The sequence below is a fragment of the Podarcis bocagei genome (assembly GCF_964188305.1).
Source record: "Podarcis bocagei genome assembly, chromosome: Z".
NCBI classification, from domain to species: domain Eukaryota; kingdom Metazoa; phylum Chordata; class Lepidosauria; order Squamata; family Lacertidae; genus Podarcis; species Podarcis bocagei.
The window spans coordinates 22,619,977-22,636,685 of record NC_138140.1 but is presented as its reverse complement, the minus strand read 5'-3'; the positions used below and the strand labels follow the sequence as shown (position 1 = coordinate 22,636,685).

The window sequence follows — 16,709 nt, the reverse complement described above, 5'->3', positions numbered from 1 at the left end:
CATATTAACTGGTGATCTGTCCAGCAGTTGTCGGAACTTGTCATAGCTCTGGTAAGGAGCACATCACAGTGATCTTCAGCTTGGACAATTACATAGTCTAAGACAGTGATAGCAAACCTTTTAGAGACCGAGTGCCCAAACTGCAACCTTAAACCCATTTATTTATTGCAAAGTGCCAACACGGCAATTTAACCTGTATATCTCATTTTTTCTGTGTGTTTCATGTTTCTTCTTTATGACTGCTGTTGTAATAAATAATCCTTCATAAAAGTTATTGCATTACATTCTTCATTAAATTTTCTTTCCATTGATATATAATTTTATGGTATAACTTAGTGCTATATTTCTAAAAAAATGTTTAGGGGTACTCTCATATTGACTCAAGAAAATCACCACGGGGGGGGGGGTAAATACAGTTCAAATTGGGGGGGAAATACAGTGGTACCTCAGTTTTTGAACAGCTTAGTTCTTGAACTACTTGGAACCTGAGGAGTTCAAACCCGGAAATGAGTAATATCAAGGTTGTGTCCTGCACATATAGTCAAAAGTAAGATTCCGTTCTGGTTGCTGTTGCCAACTCCTCCTTTTCCAATAGTCCCAGGCCACAGATTGAAATCTTGCCCAACTCTTGCATTAAAATCACCCAGGAGGACTTAGGTGTCTCTGATAGGATGGTATCCAGTTGAGAGTAAATGTTTTTCTTTAATGTCTTGATTGGCATCCAGTGTTGGTGCATAAGCACTTAGAATAGTAGCCTGTTGGTTTTTGGTGAGCTTTATTCAAATGGTTGACAGTCGCTCATTAATGCCGGTAGGGACTTCTGACAAGAGCTTCACAAGATCATTTTTGATAGTGAAGCCTACCCCATTTTTTGATATTCTTGTTCAGATAGACCTTTCCAGAAGAATGTGTTTCTTCCTTCAGTTGTCCCTCTCCTGCTCTTCGAGAGTCTTGAAGCACTTCAATATCAATGTTAAAACGTTGCAGCTCTCTTGCAATGATGGCTGCATTCAGGATGCTCATTTTCTGTGTTATCCCACAAAGTCCATATATTCCATCTTCCAAAGTTCAATTGTCTTTTATGACCTCTGGGTGGTGACCCCACTGGGTGCAGTAATCCAGTCAGGGAAAAAGGAGGGTAGACTACGTCTAGGGCACATTTTCTAGCCCCTCCCCCTTTTCAGGGTGAGCAGAGTGGATCCTAAAAAGGGCTGCTCAGTCATGGATACAGCTGCCGAGCTGCTCAACTGCCTCATTCCTTGAGTCAGAACAACTGAATCTGTATTCACCGCCTATGTGCCGGTTTATGACTAGGGGCTTCCACATTTCATGGTCCTGCCCGCATTACCATCGCCAATCACCATGGGACTTTGGGGGGTTTGGGATGGGTTTTTGAAAGATGCCTGTGCATGAATTTGTTTTATGTGTGTAGATCAGTGTGTGCTGACCATGACACAGTCTTTGCAGTAAGGCTCTATTCCGATGGCATGAGTATCATGACGATTGGTAGATTCTTATCTGCTGCAGCCTTCATCCGCCTTCACAGCTGTTGTAACATGCCACTTGTTATCTTCTGCCTGTTCTGCCGTTGTGGACTTCTTGGATCCTTATTTGCCTAGCTCCTTCCCTTTGACCTTACCGCCTTGGGTGACCCTGCTGAGAGTCGAAGGCTTCCAACAGCTTCTCTCACAAGGGTCATAGGAACGTGAAAGCCCACTCACCACGGCAAGGTGATGATCTAGCAAGTGAGTCCGATAAAATGTACTCTGCCTTTAAATATGGTTTGTTTCCTGTCTTGAGCACATTTCATTTATTTACAGTTTTATGTTAACTCATGTGTGTTAAAATATCAAAAAAGCTATTTTTAAAAAGCTGCAGAAAAAGCTATGCATTTACATGTTATTTGATTTATTTATTGCTCTTCTCCACTGTTAGGCAAGATGTTCTGCTGTCTGCTTCATTTAAATTACTATCCAGAAAGTAAATCCAGACATAAATGCAAGTCAGGGCTTCCCTTTCCTCTAGATCACATTTGGCTGGCTGGCAAACTGAATACTGATTTAATCATCTGTCTTGTCCTCCCCTCACTGTTTTGCCAAGTTGGATGTCTACCTTGTTAGTTTTTTAAAGCGCTACATGTACATTTATTCAGTTAAATGTACACCCATCTCTCTCTTTTTAGGTGTGTCTGTTAAAAGCAATTACGTTTTCTTAAAAAATGAAAAACTGCTTTCAGATAAGAGTTGGGTTGGTGATGTCACTGGTTTATATCCATCTGCTGCAAATATGCAGTATTGATGGGCTCTCCAACCTTTTCAGACCTAGGACCTACTTCTAACCCAAACATTCATTTGGGGACCCATTTCTTAATCTTTTGCCATATTTTTGCATGGTGGCAGTGCTCCTGTTGCAACCCATATTGGATTGGGCCACCACCCACTAGCAGGTCCCAACCTACCAGTTGAAGGCCAGTGGACTAGGAGGTAAGATAATCTAAACAAAATGCAGTGAGTGCAGTTCCATTGGTGGTTCAATGCTCACATGATGTGTGTATGTGTACTCCTGCAACTGGGCAGATGGTTGAAGCTTACATAGCATTTTCCCATTGCTTTTTTTAAAATAAAATATGTAGGTATTTTAGTACAAAGGTGACTCACTGGTGGCTTACACAGGTCCAGGATTTCTGAAAAATTGACTGAAGGTTGCTTTACAAGTTACATGACAGCTCACTTGTTTGTTGCGACCACTGGTCCCAACTTCTCAGTAAGCAAATCTAACATGCTTAGTGTGCACACACCCATTATTATTTTTGGGGTGCCTTCCAAATGTTTTGGGTGAGCCCAGATTTGTAGGTCACCTGTGACAATAAGAATGGCCTTTCCCAATCTCCTGTAAAGCTGTCCTGCATTTTTAAGGAAATGAGAAATGTTTTCATCTCCTTGGGACTCTGATTATGGGTTCTACAAAGTACTATTGTGAGTACACATTGGGTTGCATTTAATTTTCAGCTGAAAAAATCACAAGTTCAAGCCATGACTGTATGTAATGTCTTGATTTTCAGGATACGCTCTGTAAAACAAAACAAAAAAACCAACAACTTTGTGCAATATTTGCTTTTAATGCATAATATTTTACATTTGGCGGGTATGCCACAGTTATAATCTTGTCAAGAATGTGCCTTCAGCTCTATAAATGTTATATCACAACATTACAAGACTGGTTGTGTGTGGATTTTTATTTGAAGGGCCCCATTTTGGTTTCATTCAATCTGTTTCTGTTCAGAAATCTCTCACCTAGCTAAGCACCATTCAAAATTACATTCTTTAATTAGTGCCACGCCGCCGCCACAGTGCGCAATGCAACACTCCTGTGAACTTTTGGATTCTTTCCCATTACAATATATTTAGAAAGAAAGGGAAGGGGAGCAAGGAAAAAAGGAAGAGGTTCTACCTTCTGGATGAAAAGCCAACCCCAAAGCACCACGTCACTTAACTAGTATCTGTATAAATGGGTGCCAAATGGATTCATGCTAGGGTTAGCTTTCCTATATTCTTCCTGTACTGTCGGAGACAATGTGCCTCTGCATATCCATTGCTGAGAATCACAAGTGGAGAGAGGGCTCTTGTGCTCAGGTTCCACTTGTAGTTTTCATAGAGGCATCTGCTTGAGTACTGTGAGAACAGCAAGCTGGACTAGATGGGCCTTTGGCCTGATTCAGCAAGGTTTTTTAGGTTCTTAAGCAATTTGTTCTATCCAAAAAAATCTGCTTCCAAACTACAGTGCAACCCAGTTTATAAAGCTGGCAATCCAAGGTAGACTTCCTGTAGATAGCAGATTGTTTTGCCCAGTACCCGTGCTTTCTTTGCTAGAAAAAGAGCTGCTGGTACTCACTATGAAGTTGTTGCAGTAAGTGCCACACTTTTTAACAACAACAAAAGAGGTGCTGGTACTGCATACCTGTGAATACCCCTAGAAAAGAGAACCACTGCCTCGAACCATATAGCAATATAATTTTAAGAGCTGCTATTTCCCCCCTCTTCGAAATGAAGACAACAAGTTAGGACATAATAACAAACAAACAACCCTGTGTTCCCTGTCCTCACCAAGTGTCCCCTAGCCCTCAAGGAGCTGCTATTTTCAATGCCTTAAAGGAAATCTATAATCAACAGGGACATGCAGGCCAGCCTTTTCCAAAATGGTGCCCTCCCAATGTTTTTGGACTATGGCCTTGTTCATTGGAGATGATTGGTTTGAATGTGGAGAGCACAAAGTTGGGAGAGGCTGATGTTGACAATGTGAAAGGGCAAAAGCAGAGGAGGGTGGACTTGTTCAGAGTTATAAGCAAAATGCTCTTATAAAAGAGAAACCAGCCAGGCCTCCTGTGGCTATAGTCCTGCCCTTGCATCTTTGCTCACTTTTCTTAACTTGACTGCTGTCATCTAATCATCATTGGAAAAGAAGAGATTAGAAGAAAGATGGTATCACTGGCCCTTGACTCACTAACTAAGCCTTGGATGGATGAACTGTGGTCTTCCTCCTACAATCATCCCTGTCCATAGACCACCTGGGAAGGACTGATGGAGTCAAGGATGACCTGTGGTCTTCCTCCTACAATCATCCTTGTCCATAGACCACCCTGGCAAGGGCTGATGGAAGCTGGAGTCCAACAGTTGGAGGCACCACATTGGCTAGTCCCATTCTGTGCACTTGCTCTCTGTATTACATTTGTGCAAATAAAAGTTTTTGAGTGCATATAGTTAAAATCTGAGTACTGTATACATCTGTCCTTCACAAATCCCATGTTGGAAGCCTTATCTATATCTACATCCATTTCATTTGCTTTAATCTACATAGATTAGATACTAGAGCACAGTTTGAAGCATCTGCTGTCCTTCCTTGGACTGACAGGCTAGCTTTCCTCTGCTAAGCTCAATTCAGCAAATGCAAGCTCTCATCAGGTAATATGTAGTACAGTTTTGTTCTGAAAACATTTGCTGGGTCCTTTCCCTTCAAAACTTGTAGGGGTGGGATGATAAGGATCGATCTCCTAAATATACTTTGGGTCCTAGTATCATAAGCAGAAAGTGTGTGCCATAAAGTGATGTGGATTTTCAAAAAAGCACCCTCCACTGCCCTAAATCAGTTGAGTTTTTAGTGTACAGTGGTACCTCGGGTTACAAACGCTTCAGGTTACAGACTCTGCTAACCCAGAAATAGTACCTCGGGTTAAGAACTTTGCTTCAGGATAAGAACAGAAATCGCGCAGTGGTGACTCGGCGGCAGCAGCGGGAGGCCCCATTAGCTAAAGTGGTGCTTCAAGTTAAGAACAGTTTCAGGTTAAGAATGGACCTCCGGAACGAATTAAATTCTTAACCCGCAGTACCACTGTAATATATTTGGGGTAAAATCTGTTTGGAAAAATTAGCTAATTTTCCTTCTGTAAAATGGGTGACCTATTGCCTCAAGTGGGGGTTAAAGGAGTGGTCCACCTCGCTCATCTCTGCCTTGTCATCTTCATCCTGTTTCAAACTGCTAGTCTCCACGCTGTTCAACATTTCTATTTGTGCGTAGCATGTAAAGTGGTCCCTAGAAGCTCACAAGTACAGCAACTGCTAGCCAGGCTTAAGTACTATTATTTACTTACATTTTTTTACATTTATACACCACCTTTTCCTCCAAGGTGGCTTTCATGATTTTCCCCATCCCTCATTAGTTTTCCCACAACAATCCTGTGAAGTAGGTTCAGCTAACAGGTAGTGACTGAACCAAGGACACACAATGAGCTTCATGGCTGAGTGGGGATTTGAACCCTGCTCTCCCAGGTCCACCCCTCTAACTCAGGGGTAGTCAAGCTTTTTTATTACCTAGCACCCACTAATGCATCTTTCTTGATGGTAAAATTTCCTTACTGCCCACCAGTGCTCGATAGAAGGAGGATTCAGCTTGTGCCATAGAACCCCCTACTGCCCACCTAGAATCCTGAAATGCCCACTAGTGGGCTGTAGAGACCAGGTTGACAACCCCTGCTCTAACCACAATCCCACATTGGCTCTCAGATTTGCCTCCCACCCTTTCCAAAAAAAAGCCAGGGCAGCAAACATCAAATGTTGCAGCCATGACTACCATATTGGCCTCACTACCCCCCCCCCCCATTCCAACCGTGAAAAGTTAAAGTGTGGCTTATATTCGCAACTTTATGGTATTCAGCCAGGAGCGCAGTGAAGCGTCGCCCTCCCCACGTGCAGTCCCCTGTCCTCTCCCCCAAGGCCAGGAAGAGAGAGAGCGAGGAAGAGGAAAGGCCGCCAGCAACGCAGCGTGGCTCCCCACCCCCATATGCAGCCAGGAGCAGCAAGGAAGGGAGTGACTTATATTCGGGTACCCTATTTTTCGCCCCATAGGGCGCACCGGCCCATAGGGTGCACCTAGGTTTTTTTTGGGGGGGGAAATAAAGAAAAAAAATTACCCCCCCGGCGTGGGGCTGGGGCGGGGGAAGCCCGAGCTTCCCCCGACCCCAGCCCCCAGAACAGGCTGCTATCCACATGCCTAGGGAGCCCGCGGGAAGTCGCGCCGGTCTCCCCAGGCTTGTGGATATCTGCCCGAAGCCTGGGGCGCGCACCCAAGGTTTCGGGATGCAGGCAGCTCTCTGCAAGCCATGGGAGCCCGGCGTGACTTCTCGCCGGGCTCCCACAGCTTGCGGAGAGCTGCCCGAAGCCCGGGGTGCGCACCGACCCCTCTTGCTCTCCAGGCTTCAGGAAGCTATCCGCAAGCCATGGGAGCCCGGTGGGAAAAGCCGGCATTTGCCCCATAGGACGCACACACATTTCCCCTTCATTTTTTGAGGGGGAAAAGTGCATCCTATAGGGCAAAAAATACGGTAATTTTTCTTTTCCCCTCTCCAATTTTAAAGGTGTGGCTTATATTCGGGCCAATACGGTATCTTAAGTTGACCTCAACACTATTTTTGCAGCTGGGCAGGCACACACACACACACCAAAGTAGCAAGTTTAAAAATGAGGTTATGCTGTAGGTCACGGGTAGGCAACCTAAGGCCCGGCAGCCGGATGCAGCCCAATCGCCTTCTCAATCTGGCCTGTGGACGGTCTGGGAATCAGCATGTTTTTACATGAGTAGAATGTGTCCTTTTATTTAAAATGCATCTCTGGATTATTTATGGGGCATAGGAATTTGTTCATTTCCCCCAAAAAATATAGTCCAGCCCCCCACAAGGTCAGAGGGATGGTGGACCGGCCCACAGCTGATAGGTTTGCTGATCCCTGCTGTAGGTGATTCAATGTAGGATCTCACTATTTCGCTGTAGAACTAGATGAGACCTAGACCATGCAAAGCCATGATCAATAAAATGTCTGTCCCTCTGCCCATCTATGGTGAGACATTAAGCTTCCAGGCAAAGGTTGGAAGTGAGGAGGATGCTCCCACCCCCTATGGATTTCCAGAATGTTAAACAACTTAGATATTTAAGACAGCTTCATTCCTTTTTGCATTTCCAGACAGCACCCAGACCTGCACCAGATTGCCAAAAAGATTGATGAGCTGAGCCCACCATGGCCAACCACAGAACACAAGCATGGACACCCTGAATCTGCTTCCTGCTGATCATCCCCTCACAACCTCTCTGCCAAGAGTCACATTCCTGAAACATTCAGCCAACAATCAGTGTAGCAACAAGAGGGGAGATGGGGGGAAACAGGAAAGGACTGAGCACCTCTGAAGTCTGCTCTGGCTTGCACAAACCAGCTGCCAAAGGAATTTTTCTCTGGATCTGACTGGTCAGCCTGACCTTAACCCTGAGCCCTTGGGCTCTTGGCCAGTCTTGTTCCACTGTTAAAGAAGGGAGGCTAAAACTGTCTTGGATGCCTGGGCTGTTTGTAATGCACAGGAATGGGTGATGAAGACTCTGGCAGCCTCTGCCTGTTATGGGGAGTCAAGGCAGGCAGATGTTGCTCAGCAGTAGAGCATCTACGTGGCATGAAGAGACTCCCAGTTTCAATCCCTGGAATCTCCAGGTAGGAGTAGGAGAAGACTCCTGCCTGAAACTCTGAAGAGCCATTGCTGGTCCATGTCATTGATATTGAGCCAGATGGACCAATGGTCTGATTGCATATAAGGCAGCTTCCTATGCACCTTGACACACTGGCTGCCTTGGAGAGGAGCAGGACAGGCAGGCTAATCAGGTGTAGAAGCCAGAAGGGCAAGCAGACCCGCCCAACGACATGCTCCAGGAGCCTGAGAGCACAGAGTCCTAAGGGCTGGAGGCATACATTCAAGCACCTCCCAGTTCCAGGGAGACTTGGAGGGTCCGGAATTGGAACTACAGGTGATTCAGATTCTCCATGGATTGCCATTTGCTCCAATTCAGTGAGGTTTTGCAGGACAAAATGGGAAGAAAAAGAAAAAGTAATTGGACACAACGCTTTAAAGTGTGGGACTGTGCCTAGAAACACAGCAAGAAAAGAAAGTCAGGGTGAGCCCTGAGACTAATGGGGAGGGCTAATCACCCCTGGGACTGGTTGGAAGTAAGTAGGGAGGTGGGCTTGTAGGAATCAAGACTCGGGGAGATGGGGCAGTGCCTCATTTGCCCCGATGCACCAGCCTCCAGCCTCCACTTTAATTCTAAAGTGCACGGTCCATTCATGACAGCCACGGACACACACTTTTCTAAAATAATACAACTGTTTAAGATTATACAGTAATCTTATCATACAATCTTATAATCTTAAATAAATCAAGAATCTTAAATCCTGGTGTTGACACAATGTTTTCGTATTATATATTTTGTGTTTTTTATATTGTAATTGTGTGTTGTGAACCGCCCCGAGATCTACAGATAAAGGGTGGTATGCAGATTTAATAAATCGAATCATCAACGTCACTGACCTAAGGCAATCCCCTAACAGTTGGTATAGAATTCTGCTGCTATCCAATATCCCTTTGTGCCAGTCCCCATAGTGCAGCCAAGCTTTATTACTACAGTAAAAGCTGAATCCTACAGATACCGGTACTTATATGATGTTTCAAATGACACTGTCTGCCCCTGGGGGGCAGTGAGGTTACCTGGGAGTGGGGGTCACTAAGAGGCAAGGGGCTGGCAGGGGAGCACTGGAGGGGTAGAGTATGATTGCATACTATGCACATTAAACTTTAAGCAGTTGCAAACACACACATGGAAGGCAGGGAGCTTGCAATAGGGTTGCCATATTTCGAACAGTGAAAATCTGAATAGAAAAGTTGTTCAGCTTTCTCTTTTTTTGGTTTGCCCAAAGTTGTGAAAGTTTTCGTGTGAAAGTGAAAAGCGCACCTGTATTTTGGAATTGTTAAATTTTGCAAATAGGGTGCCAAAATGTCATAATGACTAATTGGAAAATAATCATACCATGGACAAAATTTCCTTATTGTGGCCAGATTATTCTGTCACTCAATATCATATATGCACTGTCTAATTAAATTATTGGCTTTACTGAAGTCCAGTATTAATAACTGTTGTGGTGATAAACCAGAAAAGTAAAGCTTTTGGTTGACAATTTTAGTCCAAGCGCTCTCACGACAAGCTTGTGATACTAAGGGTAGTAGACCAGTGGGGTTTAAATTTAGACGAAGCCAATAATTAAATGTCCTACGCCAAATCTGTAATTAAACAGAGGGGAGGTTAGCCTCTAAGCACAATGAAGTATTTGGAACACAAAAAAATTCCTTCCAGTAGCACCTTAAAGACCAACTAAGTTAGTTCTTGGTATGAGCTTTCGTGTGCATGCACACTTCTTCAGATACACAGTGTATCTGAAGAAGTGTGCATGCACACGAAAGCTCATACCAAGAACTAACTTAGTTGGTCTTTAAGGTGCTACTGGAAGGAATTTTTTTATTTTGACTATGGCAGACCAACACGGCTACCTATCTACTACTGGATATTTGGAACACAGGATGGAACAGAATTTTGCCTTAGGAATTTAGATTGAGCAGCTTCTGTAGATCCAAGGTGAGGGCTTGTCCAAATCTGAGCCCCATATAATAACTCTGCTAGGGGTTTAGTTTTAAGGGCTTCAAGTGCTGATGGTATGTGATTGCCACCTTTTGTATGGAAAAAGTGTGTCAGAATTTTGGCACTTTGGGACGCTTTTTGCTTTGCATATTTCTGAAGTGCTCCCCATGACCCTGTTGCCTGGAAAATAAGGCCGAAGTATTTTAAGACTTTAACTTGTTCAATCAACTGATTATACCATCTATGGGTCCTATAGTTTCTTGAAAACACCATGACTTTAGTATTCTTGTAATTTACAGCCAGCTGTTTTCTTCGGCAGTAAGCCAACTGCAGTATTCCGGATATGACATATTGACATATGGTAAGGTTACCAGATGTCCCCGTTTCCTGGGGACAGTCCCCAGATCAGTCCCCTGACAAAATCCATCTATTTACCGTATTTTTTGCTCTATAAGACTCACTTTTCCCCTCCTAAAAAGTAAGGGGAAATGTGTGTGTGTCTTATGGAGCAAATGCAGGCTGCGCAGCTATTCCAGAAGCCAGAACAGCAAGAGGGATCGCTGCGCAGCGCTCCCTCTCACTGTTCTAGCTTCTGGCTTAGCCGCGCGAAGCCTCTTCAGGGCACAGGGAGCCTTCATCCCACTGCCCTGAAGAGGCTGCGCAGCTATCCCCGAAGCCAGAACAACGATCCTTCTCACTGTTCTGGCTTCTGGGATTCAGATTCCCCCCCCCCTTGTTTTCCTCCTCCAAAAACTAGGTGCATCTTGTGGTCTGGTGCATCTTATAGAGCGAAAAATACGGTAGTAGGATGTTGAAAAGTGTCCCTGGATTCATTGAAAAAAAATATCTGGTAACCTTAGCATATGGCAACCCTAGTTTATGAGCTCTTTTTGCACAGAGTTTATCTGTTATGGAAAGAGCTTTTCAACTCTCTGCCTTGCTTACCAGGCAAGGCCCACTCAGTGTGTGGACTCTGAGATATTGCAGGCTGTCATGCTGAGAGGGCTCAAAATGCAGAGAGCTCAAAAGCTCATTTTGCACCTGGTAAGCCAAGCAGACCCAATGCAAAAAGGCCCTCTCAGCATGCAGGTTACAGAAGGGTAAAGATGCTCCCATATGGATTGTTCAAGTATGTGTTCTTGTAGACACATGGAAATCTTGGAACTGATTCCCTGTGTAAGATGCAATCATACTCCTAAAAGATCAAAAGATTTTAAAAAGCTGGTATCACTGGATCATGTTCATCAATTGTTTTGAATTACCTAAACAAAATAGTTCTAATGGATTTTGATTAATGGAAATGGTTGTTCCAGCTTAGGTTCATGGCTCTCACAAGCCACTCTTGAATTCCTATATTGATTACGGTATTTTTCGCCCCATAAGACGCACTTTTCCCCCTCCAAAAATGAAGGGGAAATCGGGGTGCGTCTTATGGGGCGAATGCCTGCAAGCCTCGCGCGCCCGGCAGGAGGTCCCACCGGGTGTGCGAGGCTTGGGGCGGCAGCCTGTCGCCCGAAGCACGGGGAGCCCTCGGGAGGGCTCCCCCTGCTTCGGGCGAGTGTCTGCAAGCCTCGCGCACCCGGCAGGAGGTCCCACCGGGTGCGCGAGGCTTGGGGCGGCAGCGGACTGCTTGCGCACACCTAGAAGCTTGGGGCGCGCTGAGCTCAGCACGCCCCAAGCTCCTGGTGTAGCGCAGCGATCCGCTAGCCTTGGGAGAGCCCCGCGGCTCTCCCAAGACTAGCGGACTGCTTGCACGCACGCAGAAGCTTGGGGCGCGCTGAGCTCAGCACGCCCCAAGCTCCTGGTGTAGCGCAGCGATCCGCTAGCCCTGGGAGAGCCCCACGGCTCTCCCAAGGCTAGCGGACTGCTTGCGCGCACCTAGAAGCTTGGGGCGCGCTGAGCTCAGCACGCCCCAAGCTTCTAGGTGCGCGCAAGCAGTCCGCTGCCGCCCCAAGCCTCGCGCACCCGGTGGGACCTCCTGCCGGGTGCGCGAGGCTTGGGGCGGCAGCGGACTGCTTGCGCGCACCTAGAAGCTTGGGGCGTGCTGAGCTCAGTGCGCCCCAAGCTCCTGGTGTAGTGCAGCGATCCGCTAGCCCTGGGAGAGCCCCGCGGCTCTCCCAAGGCTAGCGGACTGCTTGCGCGCACGCAGAAGCTTGGGGCGCACTGAGCTCAGCACGCCCCAAGCTCCTGGTGTAGCGCAGCGATCCGCTAGCCCTGGGAGAGCCCCGTGGCTCTCCCAGGGCTAGCGGACTGCTTGCCGGCACGCAGAAGCTTGGGGCGCTTGGGGCGCGCTGACCTCAGCGCGCCCCAAGCTTCTGGATTAGCGCAGGGGTCCGCTAGCCCTGGGAGAGGCGCCCGGCTCTCCCACGCTAGCGGAAACCTTGCCGGCACGCAGAAGCTTGGGGCGCGCTGAGCTCCGCACACCCCAAGCTCCTGGTGTAGCGCAGCGCACCTGGGGGGGAAATAATTTTTTCCCCTTTATTTCCCCCCCCCAAAAATCTAGGTGCGTCTTATGGGCCGGTGCGTCTTATGGGGCGAAAAATACGGTATTTAGGAACGTTACTATTTTGGAACTAAGTCTAGTTTCACTGACTATGCAACTTTTTCTGAATGATGTATGGATAAGCACATGAATCTTACCTTTGGAGAGTTTGTAAGTAAACCACTTTTAACTTACAAAACCTGTGGTATTTTTCTTTGCTAGGGGAAGAGGGGAACCTTGGAACTCACAAGGGGATATTTTAAAGGTCTAATATTCTATATTTCCTTACTATACTGCATATTTTTTTACTTTAAATCTCTGTAGTTCTCACACCAAAAAATACTTGCTCCAAACTTGAATCTTGGCACCCAATAATTCTCCTTTTTGTATACAGGCGACTCCCCATTTATGCATGCTCTATTTGCACATGACCATGCACACAAGTGGTGCTGGGAGCCTGGAAGTGAAACCTGGAAATGGGGAGCACCCTGGAAAGTTCTCCTGGCTTGTCCCAGGGCCCAAAGAGGATGTCCCATAAATGTGTTTGAGATCTGCTTTAAAACAACAACAAAACCCTGTTGCTCTTCACTGCTGTGAGTTTTGTTTTTAGGCTGCATTTTGCCCTATCTTTAGTTGTGTTTTAGTTGTGTCTTGCTTTGTACAGTGGTATCTCGGGTTAAGTACTTAATTCGTTCTGGAGGTCCGTACTTAACCTGAAACTGTTCTTAACCTGAAGCACCACTTTAGCTAATGGGGCCTCCTGCTGCCACCGGAGCACGATTTCTGTTCTCATCCTGAAGCAAAGTTCTTAACCTGAAGCACTATTTCTGGGTTAGCGGAGTCTGTAACCTGAATTGTATGTAACCTGAACCATATGTAACCTGAGGTACCACTGTACTGTGTGTCAGTTTGGTGCCTTTGTGTACTTTTGTAGAAAGGTTAGGTATGTATGTTCATACATCCACAGATAAATGCATGTGGCTGAAAGCTTAGTGGTTCAATCTCCATGAGGTTGGGCAAGACTTCAGACTCTGGAAAAGAGCAGCTGCCAGTCAGTGTAGACAATATTGAGCTAGATGAACCTCTGATTCACTATACAGAAGCTTCCATCATAGCCAAGTTCAATTTTAAAATAGGTTTACATGGATAAGACAAGGCACTAGAAATTGCCTTGACTTTTAAAGTAGCTTATCTTTTTAACAGCCAAAATCCTTTCATGGCTCATGTTTTATTGCAGAGAATTTCGATGACAGATGTGTACAGAATGTTATTTCACCCCAAAGTTATGTTTCTTCTTATCATCAATATTGTGGTGGTGGACTTTCCTCTAGCTGCAAGCTGGAATCTAACGCACAGGATGTTTTGGTTGCCCCATGAATGTTTCAGGAAAGATTTAGATTTAGGTTTCTCATCTCTGCCAAAAAGGAGTCAGCAAACATTTCCCTAAGCAGCAGCTGCATCCTTGAGAGGAAAAGGGATCCTGTTTCAGAGCTTTGGCCCAGGGCGATATGTGAGCCACAAAGCTGTGTGGGACTCACCTGCCCTACATCTTGACAGCCTGTTTTTGCAGGGAAGGTAAAGGTAAAGGTAAAGGTACCCCTGCCCGTACGGGCCAGTCGTGTCCGACTCTAGGGTTGTGCGCCCATCTCACTTAAGAGGTCAGGGGCCAGCGCTGTCCGGAGACACTTCCGGGTCACGTGGCCAGCGTGACGAAGCTGCTCTGGCGAGCCAGCACCAGCGCAGCACACGGAAACGCCGTTTACCTTCCCTCTATAAAGCGATACCTATTTACTTGCACTTAGGGGTGCTTTCGAACTGCTAGGTGGGCAGGAGCTGGGACCGAAAGACGGGAGCTCACCCCGCCACGGGGATTTGAACCGCTGACCATGCGATCGGCAAGTCCTAGGCACTGAGGTTTTACCCACAGTGCCATCTGCAAACAAGATAGGCAAATATTTGGCGTGGCAAATAAGAGAAAGAAGAAAACAAAACACGATTAGTAAGATAAGGGAAGGAGAAAGGATTGTGGAAGAGCCAAAAGAAATAAGGAAGATATTTCAAAAATATTATAAGGACTTATATAAAAGAGGAAAGGAAACAAAACAAGAAATAGAGCAGTTTTTGCAAGAACATCATTTAAATCAAATCCCAAAAGAAGAAAAAGAGATACTAGACCAGGAAATTACCCAAGAAGAGATAAAGAAGGCTATAAAAAAGATGAAAAACGGGAAAGTGCCAGGCCCAGATGGGCTCTCAGCCAAATATTACAAAACACTAAGTAACCAAATATCCCCAGTGTTAGGTGAAGTGATGAATAATATATTAAAGGAAGGAAGGATCCCGAATACCTGGAAGGAAGCATATATTACTTTGATTCCTAAAAAAGAGGCAGATACTTTGGAAGTGAAAAACTATAGGCCAATTTCACTACTAAATAATGATTATAAGCTATTTGCAGATATAATGGCAGAAAGACTAAAAAAGGTTTTGAACAACAGAATACATAAAGATCAAACGGGCTTCCTCCCAGGGAGACAACTAAGGGACAATGTAAGGAACTTGATAGACATTATTGAATATTTGGATATGAGCATAGATAGACAAGCGGCCTTGGTATTCATAGATGCTGAGAAAGCGTTTGATAACATCTCGTGGGATTTTTTGAAGAAAAGTTTGGAAATGATGGGAATGGGAGAGAAATTTAGAAAAGGCATAGAAGCTATATATAAGGAACAGAAGGCAAAATTGGTAATAAACAACACCACAACAGAATATTTTAGTATATATAAAGGAACTAGACAAGGCTGCCCCCTGTCCCCCCCTATTGTTTATAACAGTATTAGAAATACTAAACGAGAGACTGAGGGGGGCAACAGAAGTCACAGGAGTCAGGGTAGGAAAGAGGGAATACAAAATCAAGGCCTTCGCAGATGACATTGTACTAACCTTAGAAGATCCAAAAAACAGCGTAAAAGAAGCTTTACAAAAAATTGACGAATTTGGAGCCGTGACAGGACTTAAGGTAAATAAAAACCAAACCAAAATGTTAGTTAAAAATTTAACAAAGGAAGAAGTGATAGATCTAGAAAGAAAGACTAAAATTGCGGTAGCTAAGAAAGTGAAATATCTTGGGATCTGGGTTACAGCTAAGAACATAAATTTATACAAGGATAATTACGATGCCACCTGGAGGAGTATAAAGAAAGACATGGAAATTTGGGGGAGGATGAAACTCTCCTTTTTGGGGAGGATAGCTGTTGTTAAAATGAACATTCTGCCCAGAATGTTATTTTTATTTCAAACCATCCCCATACTTAAAGGCCTAAAACAATGTAAAGAGTGGCAGAGAGCCTTGGCAAAGTATATTTGGCAGGGGAAAAGGCCACGGATAAAAATGAAAATTTTGATAGACAAAAAAGAAAGAGGGGGTTTTTCTCTCCCGGACCTAAGCTTATACTATGAAGCGGCTTGTATATATTGGGTAAAAGATTGGATAAAACTGGAGAATAGAGAGCTACTGGACCTGGAAGGCTTTAATAATTGGTACGGATGGCATTCGTACCTTTGGTATGGGAAAGTGAAAGTCCACAAGAGTTTCTTAGACCATATTTTTAGGGGACCATTATATCAAGCATGGGAAAGGAACAAAAACCTCCTTGAAAGAAAGACCCCATGGTGGATTTCACCAATAGAGGCCTTAACGATTAAGAAAATAAATATGGAGGAGATAAACGCCACCTATGAAGAAATGTTAAGAAAAACTGACCAAGGGCCCAAACTCAGACCTTATGAAGAAATAAAAAATTTATTCACTGGTTGGCTGCAATACCACCAGGTGAATGATTTGCTAAAAGAGGATAAGAGGAAGGCGGGTTTTGATGATAAAAAATCAAAATTTAATATAGAAGTAATAGAAGGCAAAAATAAAACCCTGTCCAGAATCTATGATATATTACTAGAGTGGTACACAAAAGATGAGGAGGTGAAGGAGGCAATGATTAAATGGGCAATTGACTTTGGTTATAATATTGATTTTGAAAGGTGGATAAAAGTTTGGAATTGTAACATAAAGTTCACAGCATGTATGGCACTGAGAGAAAATATCTGGAAGATGCTATATAGATGGTACCACACCCCTGTGAAATTGGCCAAAATGTATAGATTAAAGGATAAGAGATGCTGGAAATGTGGCGAGGTGGAGGGTGACCTATATCATTTATGGTGGACATG

The 16,709-nt window shown here is 44.9% G+C and overlaps 1 long non-coding RNA gene across 1 annotated transcript; it reads right to left on the bottom strand.

The window, feature by feature from the left end:
• Positions 1-1,960: 1,960 nt before the first annotated feature.
• Positions 1,961-6,388, bottom strand: LOC308578522. Its single transcript, XR_014003982.1, has 2 exons — positions 4,636-6,388; positions 1,961-4,564 (listed from the first exon to the last, which is right to left on the bottom strand). It is a non-coding gene; the product is annotated as an uncharacterized lncRNA (long non-coding RNA).
• Between the last annotated feature and the right edge of the window lie 10,321 nt (positions 6,389-16,709).